Source organism: Sarcophilus harrisii, chromosome 4 (assembly GCF_902635505.1).
Source record: "Sarcophilus harrisii chromosome 4, mSarHar1.11, whole genome shotgun sequence".
NCBI classification, from domain to species: domain Eukaryota; kingdom Metazoa; phylum Chordata; class Mammalia; order Dasyuromorphia; family Dasyuridae; genus Sarcophilus; species Sarcophilus harrisii.
In genome coordinates this window covers 270,133,810-270,155,750 of record NC_045429.1, presented here as the reverse complement: position 1 = coordinate 270,155,750, position 21,941 = coordinate 270,133,810, and the positions used below count along the sequence as shown (strand labels likewise).

The window sequence follows — 21,941 nt, the reverse complement described above, 5'->3', positions numbered from 1 at the left end:
AAACAGCCTGGGGTAGAGGGCGTGTGTGACTCACCCTCGGGTGGGTGGAACATGTTTGGATGGGGGGAACTGAGATTTTGAAAGGTTCTGAAGTACCCCTTTTCCCCCCTCCCCCCAAAATTAAGTATTGGTGGTCTTTTCTGGAGAAAGATGATTCTTTGCTTCCCCGATTCCCATCCCACCCCACTCACAAATTTGTAGGACAAGATTCCTCAATCTCCAGACTTGTCATGATGGTTCCCCACCCCCAAAAGTAGGGTGACATTTGGGATTTTCCTTCATTCTTCCCAAAGTCATCTGGAATAGAGCTACATCAGATCCCCAAGCCCATTAAAATAAATGGATTGTTGACAGTGTTGGTGTGCTTGCCTGTAAATTCATTAATTGGCATCTTGTCATCATGTCCTGTTATTATAAACCTCAGAGTTTATATCAGAATGCTCCTGGAGACGGGAAAAACACCATCTCTCTATCTATCTTTAAATTAAATTCTGCACGTATCATTGAAGTATTGTTTTGATTTTTAATAGATTACCAAAGAAATGGATTAAGCATATGAGTCTTCCTCCTTGGCTTTTTTACCTCTTTGATAGTAAATTTTAAGTTCTTAAGGGTTGGTGGGTTTGTGTCCCAGGTTTCTGAGAAACTGATTTTGTATTCAAATGAAGAGGAAAACTACAAATCTTTTGGGCCACACCTTTTTCAGCAGTCTGGAGTTTTGGCTCCAGATTATTGCTAAACATTTTCTTGGTTCACTCATGTAAATTTGACTGACTTTACTGAAAACCAAAAGTATTTTACCTTTATGGCTATTTAATTTCCCCAATGTAAGGAAAGTGAACAGAGCTCTGTTCCTAGTATGTGGAAAATACTGACCAACTTTAGTAAGAGGAGATACATGTGTATAATACCTTAGAAGTGTACTCTAGTACTAAGTTAAGGAAATTTCAAGTTCTCTTGTATAGTTCTGCTTTCTTCATTTCCTGTATTTAAATAAACTAAATTCTTAAAACTAGTATTTTTCATTTGTATAGTTCAGTACTTAATTTGTAAAAGTGGTAACATCTATTTAATTTTAATACATATAAAAGTTACTTAGCATTATGTAATAATGTCATCCTACACATACATGTATTAATTCTAGGGATGATCTCACAAAGGATATAAAATTTTTAATTCCAAATTCCTTGTCAGTACAGCTTTTAAACAGTTGCCAGGCCAAAACAACAAACACCAACACCAAGAAAATGTTTTTAAACTCTTCTGGTTAAATATAATTAACTAGTCTCCTAAAAAGCCAAGACAGTAATAAACACCTATATGATAATTATAGGAGGAAAAAGACCAGAACTTTTCTACTTAGCAAAGATTTATCAGAAGTGGAACCAATGTGAGGGTGGTGGTGGTGTGGTCTATAGACTTTTAAGAGATTTAATGAAGGTGAAGGTAAAGAGATTAATGAAAAGAAAATGTAGGTGATTAATAAATTATTTGAGTAAAGAAGTTTATGGAACAGAAAAAGGATGTCTCAGTTAACAATAAATAAACTTCTTTGGGTAGTGACCACATTTTGTACTTAAAGCTAGGTTAGTCTATTCCATCATTTTTCACTCATATTTAACATTGCATGACCCTATTTGGCGTTTTCGTGGCAAAGATGGTTAAATTTCCTTCTCCATTTTACAGAGAAGGAAACTGAGGTAAACAGGGTTGAGTGATATGCCCAGGGTCACATATTAAAGGTCTCAGGATAAAATAAATCTTTTGGATTGTAGACTGAACACTGCATCCATTGTGCTATCTAGCTGCCCTGTTAGTCTGTACCAGTAGTTAATGTTTCCTGTGGGTGGGGAGTTTTGAGACCAAAATTGTTTTTTGAATTTGAAACCTTGTTTATCAAAAATTCTGTTAAATCTCAAAGATCAGGTTATGAAAATTACATCCATAATTGCATGTACTTTATTTCTCATTTTCTTTTACAGTAGAAATATTTGTTGAAGGTAATTGTGTAGGGAGTCTAGTAATGGGCACAAAAGAAATTGTACTATTGATGAAATTCCTGGCTTTACAGTATTTTCTGGGATTTTTTTGGGGGGGGGAGGGTTGGCAAGGTAATGTTTAAGTTAGTTATTCAATTTCTGATTAAAATTTAAACCAAAAGCATAGAAAAATCTAAAATGCTGTGCCAGGATATTCTAAAAAGTAGCATTTTTCATTGTCAGGTTATTTCAGAGGCATTTTTGCTTCAGTTGGCAATCTTGGAATGAGAAAAATGAGGAGCCGTTCAAAGTATGGCTCCACACCATCTTTCCTGTTTGATTTGACATTATTTTGGTCTAGCTAAACTGGTTTACTTTCACCTATCTATATATCCCTTAGTACAAATTATTGCCCTTGCCAGGAATGTACTCATTCCTTACTATATCCTAGTAGACTCTTAATCCTCTTTCAAGACTCAAGTACTACTTCCTTGCCTTGAGTGCAACTTTTCAGAACCTGAGAAGGTAGATTGTGAAAAGAAAAGCATGCTGGATCTGGAAGATCTGAGTTCAATCAACTTTAAACACTTATATGTAAAAGAAAAAAACAAACATCTGTTTAAGTGCTGTGTGTTAAGCCAAAACAGTTTCCTGCTTTCCTGGATGATGGCTGAGAGATATGAGGCTGGAAGCAGTTGTAGTGGTTTGGAAGCTACTACCACTTAAAGAATTCCTCTCCCTATCCCTTGGTGGCTGTCAGGCAAGCAGTTTAGTGATGAGGAGGGTAATCATCCCTCTTCATTCTGCTGGTTAAAGGACAGGCAGAATACTGTATCCAAGGCTCTTGGGTTCAGTCCTGAATTGCCTCCATCAGTGAAGGGAAAATGGTGATCTAGGTGGTGGTGATGATTTGACTTTGTTGGTACATACCTCCTCATCTTGCCTTCAGGCTGTCTTGTTGCTTCTGGTTATGTGACCCTGGGCTAATGATTTTATTTCGGTTGGCTGGAATTATGTCATTTGTAAAATGGAGATAACTCTCCAGAGCTATAAAGATAAAATTATATAGTTACAAAGCATTTTGCAAATTTTAAGATACTATATAAAATTGTTATCATTTTTGTTATTCAGGAATAAACTCAAATGCTATCTCCTGTAAAAGGCTTTTACAAGAGCCCCTTGTTGGTGTTCTCCTATTTCCAAATTTGTATTTATATTGTGTAATTATCAAATTTGTGTATATGTTATTTATCTTACGAATGCAAACTCCTTGAGCAGAAGGAGTGCTTCCTTTTGTGGAGGAGGGATCTTTGTGTTATATTATGCCCGCCTACACAAAAACCTGTGCCCAACACAAATGCCTGACTCATCATGGTAACTGGGTTGGACCTGTGATTTTATATTCTAGGGAACTATGTCCTCCCAATCTGAATCAGCCCCTTCTCTCCTACTTAAAAGTCTTGGGAGAGTTGCCTAGAACAACAATTCTCGAAGTATAATCAGGACAACTGGGGGTCCCTGAGACCCTTTCAAGGGGCCTGTGAGGTCATTACTGTTTTCACAATAATAGTATCAAAATATTTAAATTCTAATATGGTAACATACAGGCCTTTTGGGGGGGAGTGTTCTGTATTTAGTGTATAGGGGAAGTTAAATGGTAGAATGGATTCTTATTCTTATCCATTTATCCATTTAACCATCTTATCCACTTATCCAAGTGTGTGTTAGGCTTGGAAGCAGGAAAACTCACCTTCCTGAGTTAAAATCTATGTATGGGACTCTGGGCAAGTCACTTGACCCTATTTACTTCAGTTTCCTTATCTGTAAAAATGAGCTGGAGATGGAAATGGCAAACCAATCATTTTTGCTAACAAAGCCCCCATGGAATCATGGAGAGTCAGACACACCTGTAAAATGACAATGGGGATCCTGACACTCTATAGTTGAGAACTTTGGGCTTAGAGCATCAAAAGATTAATTGATCCAGAGTCACCTAGCCTATCTCTGTGTCAGAAGTTTCATTTGAACCCACCTTTTCTGGGTTTCAAGGTTGACTTTTAATTTATTTAGGTTTTGTACCTAGTAAGCCCTTAAAAATGCTTAATAAAAATAAAATAAAAATGCTTATCGAGACTTTTTACATATCATATGTGACATTATTTTAGCACATTAAACAGATATATAGAAATGGTTGGCAATTTAATATCTAAATTTGGAAGCCAATATTTTGTGTTTAAAAGTGATTTTGCTTATCACTCTCTTTGAAAGAAAGGTGCAGTAGAAATTAAATTAATATAGGGTTGAAGAGGAAAGAAATAACTTCCTTTTCATTAGGCTATAGATTAAAGATTGTAGTCTTTGTTTAAAAAAAAAAAGTTAAGATTTTGCATAGAAGAATTTCAGCAGTAATTGGAAACTTACTGGAATTCTAGCATTTGAAAAATACAATCAGATTTGTATATTTGCCCTTCTGCCCATCCTCAGCTCTGGTCCAGTAAGCCTCAGAGTTTACAGTTTTGTTAGAGAATTGACAATTAACTAGTGTTAATTAGTTTTCCACCCTACTTTTGCAATTATATTGAGATTTCTAATATATAATGCTCTTTATATAATCAGATTAGAAATTCACATAAAGGTTAGGTAAAATTGCAAATATACAAGGTTGTCTATAAATTATGCATTTTTACTTTGAAATCAGCTCATTTAATATATCTGTGTTCCTTATAGCTTTTAGGGCCATAGTATTTGTTACATAAATGAGTAAGAACCAGATGGCTTTTCAGAGCAAATTTTTGGCATTTTGACTTTGCTACTGACACTGGGGTAGTTAGTATTGAGAGCCTTGGAACTGAACTACCTGGTAGAGTTTTTTAATATAATTAGTCCATGAATCTAATAGCATCAGAACCGAGGCAGAACCGTGTTCATATTAAAAATGAACCTTGATGTTCATTTTAACCTAAATTCACTTATATAAAAATACTCTTATATAAAAAAGAGCACTGCTCTGCTATACATATAAGGATTGCTTGGGGACAGAAAGGGTTTGGTCATTGTTGGATTCTATGGTGGGGAAGACTTAATTTGAAGAAGTGTTAACTGAGCTGATGAATAAGTTTTAACTGTAAGGAATAGAAAGTTGAAGAGCATTTATATAAGCAGATTCACTGACAGGAAATGACCAAAAGATTTTCTCAGAATATTGAGGTACCTGGCTACAACTGAGGTTATGTTCTGGGGAATGAGACTTCATAATGAATGATTAAGTACGTCAGATTATGGAAGGTCTTATATGACAAAGAAATTTAAGCTTTGTCCTGTAGAGTGGACAAGTAAAGATTTTTGAGATGAGCACTAACATTGATATTTGTATTTTAGGATAAGTGATCTAGGTGGCATGAATTGTTGAGAAAAGAGGCCCAAATTAAAAAGACCAATTTGGAAATTGTTGTATCAATACAATCAGTTGTATTGTCGTTGTATGCCACAATTTAGGCATAAAATTGTGGACAAAAATGGTGGCTGTAATGGTAATAACAGAAAGAAAGCACAACCATAAGTAGAATTTTTGTATATGAGAATTTTTTTTTTATAAACAAGCAAAAGAGACTGACCTCAAGCAAACCTTTTGCAATTAGGCAGGAATGGGAAGAAGCATATCTAGGGAATAGCCACCAGTGGAAAAGGTGCTCCTGGAATTGTTTTTACAAAGTACCTCTTGTTAACTAAGTGCTAAGTTAGGTTGGTTCCACACTATTGAAAGTATTGCCAAGTGCTCTCCAATTGTCAGTACCTTGTTATAATCTTGAGAGGAAGAACTGACTTAATAAGACCTTTAAAAAAAAAAAAAAAAGACATAGAATTTGGAATTGACACAGGATTGAATCAAAGAGAGTGTAGAAGATTGAAGTAAATAGTGACAACAAGGATTTCTAGCTTGACCCCTGGTATCTTTAGGAATGTTAAGTACACTGATAGAATTTAGGAAGTCAGGAAATAAGTCAGTCAGAAGAGATCACTGGTAACCTTGGAAAATGTTTTGTCTTCCTTTATCCAAAAAAAAAAAAAAAATCCACTTCACACTTTGCAAGACTACTTAATCCTTATTAGCTATCTTAAAATATAGTGATACTGTCCTTTGGTATCTTAAAATATAGTGATACTGTCTATTGTATTCTATGCTTCTTCACTATCCTTTTCTGTTTTGCTGCCTCTTTTTCCTTTGAATTTTTTCTAAGCTTAGTCCTTGGCACTGTTTAAAACTTTCCTTCAGATTTGAATAAGACTATCTATCTATCTATATATGAATATATCACCTAGTTTTGCATAACTAATCCAGAGTTTGACATGTGGTCTCAAGAATTATGCCACCTTCTGTGACCAAGATGGAAGATGGGTTTGTTTGGAACAGAGAAATGTATACAGGGACATGTGAAAAAAATCACAAGAAATGGAGGAATCATTTCATGAGAATGGAAGTAGAGAGATTAATGTTTGGGAGCTGTGAAAAGTGTCACAGTAGATTTAGAACACCTGCTGTGCAGAGTGTGCTCTTAGAAATCATGGAGATAAATGAAAAATTGTCTTGAAAAAAACTGCTCCCAGTTACTTTGGAATAGCAGAAACTTGGAAGTGAACTAGGTCTCCAGGGTATTATATGTCTTTCTCTAGTAATGCCATATAATAGCAATTAAAAACTATTGATGGTAGGCATGTTAATTCCAGTTTGATTTTGAGAAAGGCCAGGGAGAAAAGTTTCAGCCAGTATGGCAAAGTGTCAAGCATTGACAGGTGAAGATGTTCTGATGGACAGTAAAATGGGCACACCAAATTTGAGATTTTGAAAATGGAGTTCTACTGGATGGTAAGGATGCCCTGGTTGTGACCACATTGGTGGTTGTCAAGTCAAAGTCAAGAACATTTATTAAACAATGCTAGATTCCATACTAAGCACTTGGAAATTAAGAAAATCTAAACAGTCTCTACTTTTAAGGAGCTCATAGTCTAGTAAGACTAACAACAATGTGTAAGCAATTATATACAAGATACAGACAAGATAAATTGGAACTTAGAAAGAAATCATTACCATTAAGGAGGATCAAAAAGGCTTCTTGAAGAAAGTGGGATTTTAGCTGTGGCTTGAAAAGGAAGAAGGTGTTAAAAGACTGGAAAGGTATGAAGGAGCTAGAAGTTATAAAAACCAAGTAGATGATTTTATTTATGATTCTGACATAGGGAAATCACTGGAGTTCATTGAATAGAAGGGTTAACCTGGTCAGACTTGTGCTTTAGAAAGATCAGTTTGACTTGAGGCAGGCAGACGTATCACCAGGTTATTGTTATAGTCAAATCATAAGGTGAAGGCCAGCACCAGGGTATTGGCACTGTCAAAAAAGGAACATTTATGAGAGCTATTATGAAGATAAAATGAGCAGGATTTGACAATAGATTAGATGTGAGGGAAGGGAACTTGAATTTTAGGAGTTATGGGGTTAAAATAAGGCAAAGGATTGTGAAATAGAGAATATGAATTATCAACATGGCAAAGTTGCAAGGGAGTTATGAGAGGAAAAGAAAAAGTGCTGTTAAAGTTATTTGGAATGCTGAAAATGGGTCCTGGTAACTAGGTTTTCCAAACTCACCTGATGCAAGCTCATTTACACAGAAGAAACTATGAATGCCCACAGAGTCTCATTGTGTGGTGTGAAAATGATCCCTTTTGCCCATCTCCTGTATAAATAACTAGATATATAAGAACATTTATTGACTGACAGGAATTGTAATAAGTACTAGGGGATATAGATATAACCACTACCTTCAAGGACTTTTATCGTGAATAAGAGCTAGAATCAAGGTATGCAAGAAACATGGTCTGGAAATGACTGGGGAAGTGATGTAGATGCCAGGTTCTAGGCAAGAGAAGATCAAATTTTACTTAGGATAGTTCCAAGTTAGAAACCAAAGATTCTGATAAAGGGAGAAGAGGAGATGGAAAGGATAATGCCAAGAGTAATTCCTGTGAAGGGGCTGAGTGGTCTGAAAATTGACCGGGACATGTGTAGTGACCAGATGGTCCCCTAGATGGGCTTATTTCATGAGAATGAGGGAGTGGAGGTGGTTAGTGACTGGGATCTTGTGTTCTTACTTTATATATGTCCCTGTACATAGTTTAGATAAACTCAATCCTGACCAGTCTGACCGACTCAATCCTGACCAGTCTGACTACAATGTAGTTTGGCAAAACTACTTTTAAGAAAAATTTGAAATTTATTATAATTTGTGGATTCTCTCTTGAAAATGTTATACTTTTAAGTTACTTTGTGAGATTTTGAGGAAATTTTAAATGGAGTAAAGCATATTGCTGTTTTCTAAGGAAGGAAATTTCCTTAATTTCCATAATAATTCCTAATATTTCTAGGAAATAAAAAATGTGGATATCAGCGTGAAACTTGAACATTTTTTCCAAGGTAAAAAAAAATTTTTTTTAGCTAGATATCAGTAAAACTATTTAATATACAAATGTTTATATATTTTTGACTAGGCACTATTAGTTCTTGTAACATTTGATGTTCTTTCTCCTTTAGAATGTATTGCTATCATTCTTACAAAGGCCAGTTTTTTTTATCTTTACCTAGTTAAAAACAAACATTTTTTAATGGTGATTATTAGCAGTTTTATTTCAGAGTAAGTAATCTGACCTTTTAAAGATATTTTAGGTTTTTTTGCATAGTATGATTATAAGCTTACAGAATCCAGGTATGAGTCAAAAAGAGAATGACAGTTTTAATTCCATATTTGCTAGCAGCTAGGTGTTATGAATCATCAATTTCATTTTGAAAAGTTTTTTAATTGAAAAAGAGAAAATATTTTTACATGAATAATGCAGTTTGAAATTCTTCATATACTTTGGAGTATTGTCAATTTATTGTACATTTGTGTTACAAATTTGACATAGTATTTAATTATGCCATATTACCTGTTAATAGAATTGCTCTGAAGGAGAATTTTTAAGAGCCTTTATTATTATTTTAATATTTTATTTTCCCAGTTACATGTAGAATAGTTTTTAACATTTTTAAAACTTTTCAGTTCCAGATTCTTTCCTTTCCTCCCTCCTCCCCTATTGAGAAAGCACATATGAAGTTATGCAAAACATTTCCATAAAAGTCATTATTTCAAAAAAACAGATCTCCCTCTCTCAAAAAAAAAACCTTCAAGAAAAATAGTTTTTTAAAAAAAGTATGCTTCAATCTGTATTCACATAAAAGCAGTTCTCTGGGTATAGAAGGCATTTTTTCATCATTAAGTCCTTCACAGTAATCTTGAATCAGTCAATGTATTATTAATAATAGCAGTCATTCATAGCTGATCCTACAACATTGCTATTACTTTGTACACAGTACATTTCACTTTGCATGAGCTCATGGAGAAATTTCCAGGTTTTTCTGAGAGCATCCTGTTTATCATTTCCTATAAAGCAATAATATTCCATCATGATCACATACCACAACTTATTCAGCCATTCCCCAATTGATGGGCACCCCAAAAGAGCCTTTTAAAAAATAACATTCAGACATTTACTATATTTAGGCTTCTCAAAAGTTACCAGTTTTTTTGTTTTTTTGTTTTTGTTTTTTTTGGTAGGAAAGCTGAGTCTGATTTAAAATAAAATTAAAATATGCATTATAAAACATGAGTTTCATCAGCAACTCATGAGCTTCATGAGCCTTCATGCAAAGCTGCAGGAGTTGCGGCCATTCAGTTTCCTTATTACTCTTACCTCTCATGTGTTCCAGAACTGCCTCCATATTTATTAGTGTTAAGGCTGTTCTTTGGGGGAATTAGAACTTTGAAAACTTTGATTTGTACTCTGTAAATGTTTTGCTCATGAAACCAAAAATTTTTGGGACATTTATGCACTGTGAAATATATTTTTCATAAGTTTGTTTTTTTTTTTCAAAAATTTTGCAGCTAGCTTAACAAATTTAACTCATTTCCTAGTTTCTGGAATAATTTTTTTTAGCTTTTTGCTACCTTTCAACAGTTGTTAAGATGGACTAATATTTTAAAATAAATTCCAGAATCATTGTAGTAATTGTATAGTAGGTTTGTGAAATAAGAAAATTTTCAATATAATTTGCAGAGGTTTGGTATAAAATGTCATGTTAGCTCAGTGCCTAGAATGACATTATAGTTTTTTAATTAAATTTGTGATTGAGTGTAAATTAGGAATAAGCTTCGGAAAACTGTGAGTCTTAAAATCTTAAAATGTAACCCGGAGAAAGAAAATGTTTATAATTTTCTTAAAACTTAAATATATTTTCCCTTTCTAGAGTCTGATTTGTAAGAAGTTGTCATTGTGTCAAGTAGAAACTAAGATCTTTAGATGTTTTTGTTCTGTCCACTGCTGAAAGCAAAAGTTAATTTTGTGAGCGTGCTTTTGATCAGAAACATTTCTCAAGATTAAAAATCAAATGAATATTATTATATTTAGATGACTTTAATCCAAAGAGTTATTTCAGATTTTAAACTATGCCAATTTCTTCTTACTCCAAAGTAGATTCTTGAGCTCAAAAATCTTTTACCCAAACTGTTTGTAAACTGATTTTCCAAATCTATATAGATTCAAGGGATGGAGATTCTTAAAAATATCTTCTCCAGTTACTGACCCATAGCTGGCAAAATATATGCATAGCTTGTATTCTATTTTATGGAAGCTTTTCATTGCCTTTACTTCCCAAATCTTTTGTGTATTATTGTTGTCTTTTCAGTCATGCCAATTCTTCATAATTCCATTCGGAATTTTCTTGGCAAAGATCCAGGGGTGGTTTAATATTTCCTTTTCCAGATTGTTTACAGATGAGGAAACTAAGGCAAATAGCATTAATAACAAATGAAATGGGATGCTTTTTTTGTCCAGTATTTCATAATATATTTTACATGAGTGCTAGCTATTTTGTCATTGTTACAGATGTACAATAATTTTTTTTAAAAAGGTGTTCCTTAATATTACATTTCTTAATTTGTAATAGAACCTATTAAAATTATTTTGTAAAATTTTACTAAATATTTTAAGTTTACTAGAGTTATAAAGTTATGAGTTTGGCTAAACAACTGTTTGCATGAGGCTTTTTCCATTAGTAATTAAATCTTACATAAGAAAGTTTTTCCTAGCTAACATAGGCTCAATCCTATGGATTCAAAAACTAGTTTTGATGATAGTCTTTAATTTTGATTCCAACTTTCTAGTTAAGTGGTCAGATTTTTTTTTTAATAATTATATTAAAAATTTTTTTGCCTCAAGTATATGCCATGCTTAAAAAACATTAAAATACCTTTAAAATTTAAATTTATTAAAAATTCTTCCCTTCCCAATTTCAAATCAAGTGGTCAAAACATTTTATGACATTTTAAAGTCAGCCTGAAGGAGTAATGGCATATTGTTTTGCTGTAGAATATTTCTAGGATTTCTGCTGTGATAGTCAAGGTCTCTGTATTCTGCTTATGGTACGACATCATTGTTTTAACTATCAAGGAAATTAAATTTAATTTCTAGTAACTATGCCCCAAGGAAATGTAGTTCCAGGCCTGGAGCAATAAGACCTGAGTTCAATCAAATTCAGCCTCAGACACACATACTATCTTTGTGATCTCAGGCAAGTCTTAATATTTTCCTTAGTTTCCTCTATGGTAAAATGGGAATTTTAATAATGCTTGTTCTGAGGATCAAATGAGATCATATGTGTCTTTTTTTTTTTTTTTTTTACAGTAAATAACGTTTTTCCAATTATAGGTAATTTCAGCATTTTTTTATTTAAGTTTTTTATTTTCAAAACAATTTTCAACATTCACCCCTGCAAAACCTTATATTCTAAATTTTTTCCTTCCCTTCCCCTCTCCCCCAGAAGGCAAGTAATTCAATGTACATTAAACATGTTCAATTCTTCTGTTAAATATTTCCATTCAACATTCATTTTTTTTTTAAAGATTAATAGCTTTTTATTTACAAGTTATATGTATGGGTATTTTTCCAGCATTGACAATTGCCAAACCTTTTCTTCCAATTTTTCCCCCATCCCCTCCCCTAGATAGCAGGATGACTAATACATGTTAAATATATTAAAGTATAAATTATATGAAATATTGTACAATTAGCCTGTGAAGGAAATCCAAAATGCAGGCAGGCAAAAATATAGGGATTGGGAATTCAATGTAATGGTTCTTAGTCATCTCCCAGAATTCTTTCACTGGGTCTAGCTGGTTCAGTTCATTACTGCTCCATTGGAACTGATTTGGTTCATCTCATTGCTGAAAGATAGCCAGGTCCATAAGAATTGAAAATCATATAGTATTGTTGTTGAAAGTATATAATGATCTCCTGGCCCTTCTTATTTCACTCAGCATCAGTTCATGTAAGTTTCTCCAGTCCTTTCTGAAATCATCCTTCAACATTCATTTTTAATAAGATTTTGTGTTCCAAAGTTTTCTCCCTTCCCTCTTTCCCTTTCCCTAAGATGGCAAGCAATCTGATAGAGGTTATATATATGTGGAGTCATGTTAAACATTTCCATATTAATCATGTTTTGAAAGGAAAATCAGGAAAAAAGGGAAAAACCATGAGAAAAAATAAAAGTGAAAATAGTATTCATCAATCTGCATTCAGACTCCATAGTTTTCCATGGATGTGTATAGCATTTTCTGTCATGAATCTTTTGGGATTGTCTTGAATTGCTGATCAATGCAAAATGTTGCTATTACTGTGTATAATGTTCTCTTGGTTCTGCTCATTGTTCTCAGCATTAGTTCATGTCTTTCCAAGTTTTTCTGAAATCTATATTTCTTATAGTATATTCCATTACATTCACATACCATTCCCCATTGATAGATATGCCCTCAATTTCCAATTTTTTGCCACTACAAAAAGAGCTGCTATTATGTTTTTGTATATGTAGGTCCTTTTCCTTTTTTATGAACAATATATTTGTAAAAAGCATTATGTTTCTGTCATATAGTAGGTATTGTCTAGTATGGTAAATGCCATTTATTATTGTTACTATTATGTTACATAGTATTGTATAGAGCATTCTATTTGTCATTACATTACGTTAACATTGGGTTCTAGCTATCCTCCTGGAGTCTCTGTCTATTCAGAATAGTTTCACAGTTGAAAGGAACTTTGAAATCTGTAACAGGAATCTTCATTGCTTCATGTTCTATAAAGTAGTCACCCAGACTTTGCTTGAAGATCTCCAGTAAGGAAGAAACACAATTTTAAAGAATTATTTCATTTTTGTATAGTTCTGTGTTAATAATTTATTCCTCACATCAAGTCAAAACTCACTTTTTTACACATTCCCTTTCATTGTTCTGAGATTTGTTCCTCTTTTCCTGGCCCCAGCACCCATTATCATTACCACCCCTATGGGATCTCAGAGAACAAATTTAATCCTTTTTCCAGTTGACAGCCCTTGAGATTCTTGAAGATATACATCTTGTTCCCCGTAAATGTTCTCTTTTCCAAGATAAACATCACTAGTGCCCTTTAATAAGCCCTCACATGATATAATGTAGAAATAAAGTGTGATATAATGGGAACAACACTGAATTTGAGCTTAAAACCCCATTCTGCTAATATCTTTGTAAATTATTTTATGTAACTTTTGGGGACTTCAGTTTCTTTATGTCTAAAAGCAAAGGTTTGGATGGCCTCTAAGGTTCTTTCCAGAAACTACTATCCTATAAGACACCTTTTCCATCAAAATGTGGTCATCCTCCAGTTTATCAGTTCTTCCCTAAATTGTGGCTCCAGAACTATGCTCAAAAAGTTATCAAACTGTGCATACCCTTTGATCCAGCAGTGTTACTACTGGGATTATATCCCAAAGAGATTATAAAGAAGGGAAAGGGACCTGTATGTGCATCGAATGTTTGTGGCAGCCCTTTTGTAGTGGCTAGAAACTGAAACTGAATGGATGTCCATCAGTTGGAGAATGGCTGAATAAATTGTGGTATATGAAAATTATGGAATATTACTGTTCTGTAAGAAATGACCAACAGGATGATTTCAGAAAGGCCTGAGAGACTTACACTGAACTGATGCTGAGGAAATGAGCAGGACCAGGAGATCATTATATACTTCAACAACAATACTAGATGATGACTAGTCCTGATGGATCAGGCCATCCTCAACAACAAGATCAACCAAATCATTTCTAATGGAGCAGTAATGAACTGAACTAACTATACCCAGAAAAAGAACTCTGGGAGATGACTAAAACCATTACATTGAATTCTAATCCCTATATTTATGCACACCTGCATCTTTGATTTCCTTCACAAGCTAATTGTACAATAATTCAGAGTCTGATTCTTTTTGTACAGCAAAATAATGTTTTGGTCATGTATACTTATTGTGTATCTAAGTTATATTTTAATATATTTAACATCTACTGGTCATCCTGCCATTTAGGGAGGGGTGGGGGGTAAGAGGTGAAAATTGGAACAAGAGGTTTGGCAATTGTTAATGCTGTAAAGTTACCCATGTATATATCCTGTAAATTAAAGGCTATTAAATAAAAAAAAAAAAAGAGAGAGAGAAAAAAAAAATTGTGGCTCCAGAACTGAATATAGAAAATATAATTATGAAAAAATAACTACAAAAAAGTATTGAGTTAGTGCAAGTGAGTGTTATAGATAATAGTATAAGGAAAGAAAGAGAATGCTTCTGGTCACAGAAAGCATTGAGAATGTACTTTAAGAATAAAAAGGATTTTGATGATCAGAAAATGGAAGTTTAAGCCTAGAGAATTAGGAATACAGAATTCCATGATCAAAAATGCTCAAAAGAAATACAAGGCAGAGTATATTTGGCAGTGAGTAAATCATTTTGGCTGAAACGTTAAGTTTTACTAGGAATGATAAACCAGAAAAAAAAAGTTTGAGGACATTGGGAGAGAGCCTTTAAAGATAAACTAAGGAATATAACACTATTTAACTTTTATATATGTGTCATTTGATCCTCATAATAACTCTCCTCTGAGAAAATGACAAATAAATGTCCAAAGTGGATTTGAACTCAGATCATCCTAACTGCAGACCCAGAGCTGTCCTATTGTTATCACTGAGCTGTCCCTGAACTCTTTAACATTGTGAACAAACATTTCTGAGTAGAACAACTAGAATTTTAAGGAGACTGCTGTGGTGTAGACACTGTGCAATGTGCATTGAAAGGGGAAGGACAATATCTACTTAGGCATCTCATAATTGTCAATGTGGAATACTTCTTTTATTTTTTCCAATTATATGTAAAGATGGCTGTCATCCATTTTAAATAAGATTTTGACCTCTAAACTTTTCTCCCTTCTTTCCTCCCAAGATGGCAGGCAATCTGAAATAAGTTATACATAGGTAGTCATATTAAACATATTTCCACATTAGTGGAACTAACACTTTATAAGAAATACAGAATAGTTTTTTCTATAATCTTTGACAGGAAATTTTGTCAGCTGAAGAATGGTATCTTTGAAGTGAGAACTCATTTTTTTTTTTTTTTTTTTTTTTTTTTTTTTTGAGATTTAAGTGTCATTATTGTTTAGTGTTTGCCTACTTCATGCTTGGCAATTTTCCCCAGTCCTGTATTAGGAAGGGACATCAGTCATCGAGGAGAAAATTACTTTTCTTGGCCTTAGTCATTGAAGTCATTGGGCTGTAGACTGCCAACCTAAGTTTTCACTAAGTTTTCAAATTCCCATTAGCTCTCAGTTTACTCTTATGGAAATTAATTTTTTAAATAAAAAAAAAAACTATTTAAACATGAACTTTAAGACCATCAGAGAGTTATTGGATAGATTTCTTAAAATTAGGAAAACTTTCAAGTCCCTGCTTCTAACAGAAACTTCCTAGTAGTGTGACCAAGAACAAATCACTTAAGAGGCAGCTGGTAGCACAGAGGATAGAGCACTGGTCTTGAAGTCAAGAATACAGATACTGTGTGATCCTGGGTAAATCATTTAAACTGTTTAACTCAATTTCCTCAAATATAAAAATGGAAATAGTAAAAATAGTACTTACCTCAAAGGGTTATTGTAAGGATCAAAGGAGATAATTTTTGTAAAAAGTGCTTAACAAAGCTCTATATAAATACTACCTTTCCCTCTTCCCCCACACCTCTACTTAATCTCAGATACTTCTCTAAGACTAGTTGAAATTTCCCACTCCAATGATAAAATTACTGGTTCTGGCAGTAACAGAAAAGAAAATATCAGATTGCTTTTTCTTTTCAAATTTAGTTTTTAATTCTTTTTCTTTGGGATCCTGAATGTTTTTTCAGATTCATTTTGTGACTTTAAAAACATCCTTTTGATGTTCAAAAGTCATGAGACTTCTTTTTAACTGTGTTCTATAAAGATTTTGGCGAGATCAGTTCAATGCCCAAAAGATATTTTTGAAATTAGCCAACCTAATTAGGGTATTGAGAGAATAAAAAGAGAATAATATGGGAAGTACCAGTTTTCCTAAGTAGCAGGTGATATTATATTATTATTTAATTTAATTATCTTAAGGTTTTTCCCCTTTAAATAAAATGAGTTTTTTTTAGTAATCTTCCTGGGATGATACTTTGTGGAAATTCCCCTCAAAAAAAGGAAAAAAAAAAAAAAACCTTTGTAAATAAATTTGAGTTAATTCCTGCTGATGACCTGATTTTTTTTTTTTTTTTTTTTTTTTTGATTTAAGCCCCAGAACTTGGGAAGCTCCACCTGGACCTCCACTTCTGAGAAAGAGAAACTCTCAACTGAAGGGCCTAGGTATCATTCAGGTTGTTCAGGGATTAAGAACTATCACCATGTAATTTCACACCCCCAGATACCCATTAAGCCAGTGTAGATCAAGAAAAAAATGACATTTTCCATATCTACAGACCGCTTCTACTGCTTCTATGCCAGACTGTAGGAATTAAATTGTTCAGAGTTTGATAACCAGTCAGTCAGCAAGCATTTTCTACATGCTGGCTAAGTTCCTGCAGCTTTTTGGCTCTGGATATACAGATACAAAGAATCAAACAGTCCAACCCAAGGAGCTTCCACTATTAATCTTTGATCTTAAGCTTTAATCAGAGAAGACTTCATTTAAATAGGTAAGATTTGAGTTAGACTTTGTATAGAACATCAAAGATGGTATTTAAAATAATTTATTTCACTTTTCCTATGTAGAAACACCTTAAGTGTTTAGAATTTTTTAGATTTTTAAATTTTTAATTCTAAAACTATAACTATAGTTTTATATATGGTTATATAACTATAACTTTTTAAAGCATCTTTGTGAAGTTATGTTCTAATAAGAATATAATTTAATAGTGAAATTTTCAGAAATCATTTTCTATTTCAAACATTATAAAGTTTTAATAAACTTTTCCCCTTGCCTCCTTATATATTGATAGGAAATGGTTTTAGAAACCACTGTATAGAAATATACATTATTTTTTATTCTTCCTTGCCTAGTCTTTTCCAATTGATCTATTACTTAATTTTTTTCCCCAAGGACCAAGTGACTTCAGTGATTATTTTTGTATATTACATAGTTTGATCTCTATTAGTGCTAACCCTAACCCCCTTCATTTTTTTATCTTTTCTCACTATTTCCTTGACATTCTATATTTTTGGTTTCTCCAAATGACTTATTTTCTCTAGTTCTGCAAAAGCATCCTTTTCAAAAAAAACAACAACAACAACAACAAAAACCTACCTTATTCATAGTTCGATTGGTTTGGCACAGTCCAGCAATGAACATTTGCTATTTCTCTATTTCTTTATTCCTTTAAGGAACATTTTGCAATTGTAGCCATACATGTATCAAGTATGCATTGATACCTGACTTCCAAATATTGTACTCATTTTGTGTTTATTTTGGATGGATTTTCCTTCCAGATTTTGTTATTTACAGAAATTTTTTCAGGCTCCAAGGGGAAAGAAAAGGCAGTTATTTTGTAGCTTATAACTTTATGGAGATTATTTGTCTCAGTTTCTTTATTGGTTCTCTTAAGATTTCCTATGTAATATCTTATGTAATCAGCACATAAATGATTTTGTATGAGCTCATTTTGGGGCTTTAAATTGCTTTCTCTTATCTTATTGCTAGTGTTATCATTAGTTTCTCAAATAACAGTTGGGGAATGGTTCATCCTTGTTTTACTGTTGTTTTTACTGAAGACACTATTGTTTCCCCATTGAATATAACATTAGCTTTTGGTTAGGAAATTTCTCAATGCCTATTAAACCTGAAAATTTAAATTTCTTAGGAAATAACTATATAGCTAAATATATAGCTATATAGTTTATATAGCTATAATATATTATAGCTATATAATATATAGTTATATTTGCTATATATTAATTATATATTAATTTTTAAATTAATTTATCTGTCAACTTCTTTATAATGCAGAATTTTCAACAAATTTTTTGAAAAACAACAACAAATAAAGACACTGTGTGTGTATACAGGTCCAACATGAAAAGCCACAAAAAAGAATGGTCTCATCTTCCACTCAACTACCATTATCCCCAAAGTGGATTGGTAAAAGTTAAATATGGAAATTATTTCTTACTGGTAATGTGCAAAAGACTAAATTTAACAAATCTAACCATCAAATTTAGAATTTGTATGATTATGCATGATTATGCAATTATGATTAAATCAGGTTTAATATATAGCTATATTTGCCAGGAATCTGGCAGAAATTATGTTTGACAGTGTCTTATACATGTCACAATAAATTCAAAATGGACATATGACTGGAATATTAAATATCATATCATACATAGTTAAAAGCAAAGCTTTCACAACAATGAGTAAGGAGTGGATTATTAACCAAATAAGAGATAGAGATTATTGTAAAAGATAAAATGGATAATTTTGATTACATAAAATTGAAAACTTTTGCATGAATTAGTGTAATAAAAATAAGAAGGGAAGTGGCCAACTAGAAAAAAATCTTCATATCAGATTTCCTTGTTAAGATATGTAACCAGGATATATAGCCAATTAAGAGAAATGTAATTCCCTAATAACTGGTTAATGAATTTGAACAGTTCTTGAAAAAAAGAATGGCAAACTATAGCAACTATAGGAAAAAATACTCCAAATCAATAATAATATAATACTTATTACTACAACTCTGAGGTTTCACTTCAAATCTTCAAATCATCAAGAGTCACAAAAGATGGGAATAGTCAACATTGTGGAAAAGCAGGCACACTAAAGGCTTGTAGGTAGAGCTATAATTTGATTTAACCATTTTTTAAAAAGCAATTTGGTGTTATTTGAAGAGAATGACTAAAATATTCAGCGTCTTTGGCCCAGAAATTCCTATTCTTTAGGTATATTCCCTCCCCCCCCCAAGGATATCAGTGATAAAAATAAATATCTATCAAAATATTTATTATAGTAATATCTCATATGATAGTAAAGAACTGGAACAAAGTTGATGCCCTTCAACTTTGTCAATTGAGACATACCTAAGAAATTATGTTACATGAATATGACATAATGCCATTATGTTGTAAGAGAACAGTGACTATGAAAAACATAGAGAAGCATGAAAGAAATTTTATGAACTGATGCAAAGTAAAGAAAACAACTAGCAAAACAGTATACACAATGATTACAAACATTGGAAATGGATAGATAAAAAAAATCAAAACTGAAAGCTGAAATTGTAATGATACTTTCACATAAGCACCCTGAGGCTCTTATTATTTCATGCCTGGCCTATTATATTAGCTAGCTCTAAGAGGACTACTTGCCACAAGTCTCTCCTTGATCCAATCCTTCTTCCATCTAGTCACTAAAGCATGACTCCTTAATAGGATTATTATGGTTTACCTCCAAGACCAAATACAAAATAATCTGGCATTCAAAGTTCTTCATAATTTAACCCTTTCCCACTTTTCCAGTCTTCTTATTCCCTAATATGTACTCTTTGATCTAGTGACACTGGCCTATAAACAGGATACTCCATCTCTTAGCTCTAAGCATTTTCACTGGCTATCCCTCATGCCTGGAATACTTTCCTCATTTCTGTGTCTGGTTTTTCAGGCTCTAGCAAGATATATCTCATAAATATTGCATGTCATAGTGGGGAAAGTGCTGAATGCAGAGTTCCTAAAGACTTGAGTTCCAATCCTCCTTCTAATATATCAATTGTGTGACCACAGGCAAGGTGGTCAACCTCTTTGAACATAAGTTTCCTCATTTATAAAGAGATTAATTCCTGTTGTACTTGGCTCAAATGAAATAATCTTATACATTAATAATGCATATGGCTTGCATGCCTCAAATTGTTATAAAAGTATCAACTGTTTTTATTATTGAAATACAACTTCTGTCATGTGGGAGATTTTTAATTTTTAAAAGGTTCCCTATTTTGGTAGTTGGGTGGGCTGTTGGATAGGGATTTTAGTCCTCTCTCAAATACGGTGTTTGACCCAATGCAATCATTTAACTATCTCAAATGCAGTTTTCTCATCTATAACATAAGGATAATGATAATATTTATCTCTTAGGATTGTTATGGGGTTCAAAGGAAATATATACAAAGCTTTTTGCAAATCTAATAGCAATAGCACTATGTAACTTTTAGCTTATTATTATTACCATTTATACTATTATTTGAAAAGTTTAGAAATTATGCTATGAACTTCTAAAATTGAAACATCCTTAGTTCTGAGTAAAATTACAATAGTATCTGTATTATATATGCCATGTGATTTCAGTGGTAAATTTTAAAAGGACAATTTGAAAGCAAGGACATGTCAGTGTTATATTGTTAGAAATTATTCAACATTATCATTATCCTACAATGTGCAGATGACTTGATTGTTTAAGGATGGGAGAGTTAAAGATAGATTAGACATGATTTCTCCCTTAAAGTTGTTTATGGTCTAGTAATGAACCTAATTACCAGTGGATTATTATTAAAATGTTAAATGATATCCAAGACTTTCACAGAAAAAGTACTTTGCTTATTATTCTAAGGCTATCATGGTATTCAAAGATAGTACTATATAGTATGCTCCAGCCATATGAGGCATAATAAAAGCCTGAATGTGATACAAAGAATAGCTTGTATCTAGAAGGACACACTGCTAGGCCTGATGAGTAATGTGAATAATGAGAAGCATTCACATTATTAGATTCATACTCTTTGAAATATATTTATATGTGAAATATGTTTATTGGTTCCAGCCTAGTGCCAAAATTTAATACCATCACTTCATAAAATGTTATTCACACTAATCATAGAAATGACAGTAAAAACTGCCCTATTACTCTCCCCAAATTAGAGGCTTATATATGTCTCCCAAAATAAAGCTGTGGGTTTGTATTCTAAATTATTTTAGCCCTCTTCATTTTTGTTACATACCTATTGCCTCACAGAATTTGTGGTTTTCAGTGAAAATGACACTAAGTTATATATTTAAGGAAAAGGAAATAAATTTAAAATTAGTAAAATATTTTTCTTAGCATAGCACTTTATAATTTAAGCTACTGGAGTTATTTTAGAGAAACTGTATTGATTAAACAAATTTGAAAAAACCAGTAGTTTGTATTAGGATTTTTGTTTTGTTTTTAAATTTAGGCTCTTTATACACTGAACATTGAAAAATTAAGCCAATCATACATATTCTACGTGCATAGTCATACAAATTCTAAATTTGATGGTTAGATTTGTTAAATTTAGTCTTTTGCACATTACCAGTAAGAAATAATTTCCATATTTAACTTTTACCAATCCACTTTGGGGATAATGGTAGTTGAATGGAAGATGAGACCATTCTTTTTTGTGGCTTTTCATGTTGGACCTGTATACACACACAGTGTCTTTTTTTGTTGTTGCTTTTCAAAAAATTTGTTGAAAATTCTGTATTATAAAGAAGTTGACAGATAAAACACATGGAAAAGACA

The 21,941-nt window shown here is 32.6% G+C and overlaps 1 protein-coding gene and 1 long non-coding RNA gene across 6 annotated transcripts in view; one reads left to right on the top strand and one right to left on the bottom strand.

Annotated features, from left to right (window-relative positions):
* Window positions 1-21,941, top strand: part of BICRAL (BRD4 interacting chromatin remodeling complex associated protein like) — a 110,602-nt gene that overhangs the window by 33,424 nt on the left and 55,237 nt on the right. The gene's annotated exons all lie outside the window — the stretch shown is intronic.
* LOC116423193 overlaps window positions 13,006-21,941 on the bottom strand; it is a 28,749-nt gene continuing 19,813 nt past the window's right edge. The window contains exon 2 of the long non-coding RNA XR_004233694.1: window positions 13,006-13,226. This is a non-coding gene — a long non-coding RNA (uncharacterized LOC116423193). The remainder of the gene's footprint in view (window positions 13,227-21,941) is intronic.